At 32.0% G+C, this 2707-nt stretch overlaps 1 long non-coding RNA gene across 1 annotated transcript in view; it reads right to left on the reverse strand.

Moving 5' to 3' along the window:
• LOC111086038 overlaps positions 1-1579 on the reverse strand; it is a 23774-nt gene extending 22195 nt beyond the window's left edge. Inside the window, exon 1 of the long non-coding RNA XR_002610804.1 lies at positions 1368-1579. This is a non-coding gene — a long non-coding RNA (uncharacterized LOC111086038). The remainder of the gene's footprint in view (positions 1-1367) is intronic.
• Between the last annotated feature and the right edge of the window lie 1128 nt (positions 1580-2707).

Genomic DNA, 2707 nt, shown 5'->3' on the forward strand with positions numbered 1-2707 from the left:
ACAAATAACCAATGAATCAGAACAAACTGTTCTGTTGTATTACATCCATTATGGAAGTGTTATAAAAACTTCGCTGTGTACAAATAACCAATGAATCAGAACAGTTTTGTTGTATTAAAACGTTGTGGAAGTTTTACAAAAAATTCGCTTTGTACAAATAACCAATGAATCAGAACAAACTGTTCTGTTGTATTACATCCGTTGTGGAAGTGTTATAAAAACTTCGCTGTCTACAAATAACCAATGAATCAGAACAGTTTTGTTGTATTAAAACGTTGTGGAAGTGTTATAAAAAAATCTCCGTGTGCAAATAACCAATGAATCAGTACAAACTGTTTTGTTGTATTAAAACCGTTGTGGAAGTGTTATAAAAAACTTCTTTGTGTGCAAATAAGGAATGAATCAGAACAAACTGTTTTGTTCTATTAAAACCGTTGTAGAAGTGTTATAAAAAAAAAATTCGCCGCGTGCAAAGAACCAATGAATTAGAACAAACTACTGTGCAGTATTAAAAACGTTGTAGAAGTGTTATCAAAAAATTTCGCCGTGTGCAAATAACCAATAAATTTACACTGTTTTTTATTTTAATTAAGTCATTCCAGTTTAGAATCATTCTACGACTTTTTAGTTTTTAGATAGTGTTGATTTCTTTAAGTTAAAACGGACTTTTCGAATCGAACATTTTTACGAACCACTAACCTATAATCCCTATGTTTTCACTTATATATCAGTATTTGAAGATTTTAAATTTACCTTTTTATCACCTCTCATTTACCATTCGTAATACGTATTCATAAATAAGCGCTTTGTTCGTAAAGATTTAAGAGTATTTATTTATTTTAATTACAAGTAACAAAACATTGCTATACCCATTTTTCGTTATACGCTCTGTTGAACGAAAGAAAAAGTCCTTTAATCAGTGAACATTTTTGTGAAACTTTTCAATCATTATTGTGATCATTTTGACGAATTGTATTGCGAGATTTATGCCATTCTATGTTTCTCTAAATATAAAAGTAATTAATTAGAAAATAAAACCACTTCGCCCTTAATTAGTGCAGTCCTAATAAAGCATGAATTACATGAGGCACAAACCAGCATGGAGTAAGTGAACGTTTTACATATAGGAGGAAGTAACCACGAGGCGTCTACATGTTTTAAACCTCATTAGGCATACTTCACGTTGGTGATATGCAAAACATATAAATAAGAAGTGAAATTCACTTACCTGGGGTTTAGGTAAAAGAAGTTAATGTCAATCAGTTGTTTCATGTAACATCGAAATGGTTTTCATTGTCTTCCATTATTAACACTTAAGAGTGACTTAAGTATCAACTATAAATACTCTTGCTTCAAAAGTGACTTACCTAAGTTATGTTAAAACGAATATATATATATAAAGTCAGCTCAACAGCACTGATAAACAGCACTCGCGAGACTTGAAACCAGAGTGACTATAGGATCTGTTCGTTTCTTCAACAGAATCGGCCTGAAGCACTCTGCGTAGTTGCCCGTTATGACTTTGATACGTTAGTCCTAGCCAAAGCCCGAGTAGCGGCAACTCGAGTCACTCCTTGGATGATACTCTGAAGAAGTGGTAAAAGTAAGACGTAATGATTGTACAACTGGAAATATTGTGCAATCAAACACCATGATGTAACTCAAGAATCACAGCCAGAACGTGCAGAATGGTAACCAGATAATCATAAAGACGATACAGGTAAGATAAAAATTATGACAAAGAAAAAAACTGGTAGGAATGCCAGTGCATTGGAGGTGGCTCCACAGATATTTCCTATCTCATTTATATGTGACTTTATTAGTAAAGAGTTTAATTCAAAGCTCCGGATTTCGTTAATGTTTTGTATTCATAATAATGAAATTTAACGTACTTAGCCTGTTGTTAACATGTTAAAAGTCTACTTAAATATATTCATAATTTACATGTTTGTTACATGAACTACGTAAAAAAACGACACCTTTCAACAGATAATCGAGTGTTTACCTTTGATATGAACCACGTAAAAAAACGACACCTTTCAACAGATAATCGAGTGTTTACCTTTGATATGAACCACGTAAAAAACGACACCTTTCAACAGATAATCGAGTGTTTACCTTTGATACGAACCACGTAAAGAAACGACACCTTTCAACAGATAATCGAGTGTTTACCTTTGATACGAACCACGTAAAAAACGACACCTTTCAACAGATAATCGAGTGTTTACCTTTGATGCAGACCTGAAATTCCAAAACGCATTGAAAAAAGTGAAAATGAAACAGATACTCATTTTTCACAGTTACATTCATGTGTAATATTTAAATGTTATACTACGCGATTAATGCATCACAATATGATAAAAAAGGTATTAAAAATAAAGCATCTTTTTTATGATCTTACTACATACACTTTGTTAACAATAAATCAAGCATAGTTTCAAAATGTGTAAATTATTTAAAATACGTCTTCAGATAAGATGCGAAGACAAGAATTAGATAGATATGTGATTTTGTTAAACGTTTCGGTGGTCAACAGTTGTTAACAAATATGTAACCAATATCAGGTAAGATGCGAAGACAAGAATTAGATAGATATGTGATTTTGTTAAACGTTTCGGTGGTCAACAGTTGTTAACAAATATGTAAACAATATCACAGTAAGAGATTAGAGTAGTTAGCAAAACTAAGCAAACTTTTATGTTTC

Source organism: Limulus polyphemus, unplaced genomic scaffold, assembly GCF_000517525.1.
Source record: "Limulus polyphemus unplaced genomic scaffold, Limulus_polyphemus-2.1.2 Scaffold808, whole genome shotgun sequence".
Taxonomy (NCBI): Eukaryota; Metazoa; Arthropoda; class Merostomata; order Xiphosura; family Limulidae; genus Limulus; species Limulus polyphemus.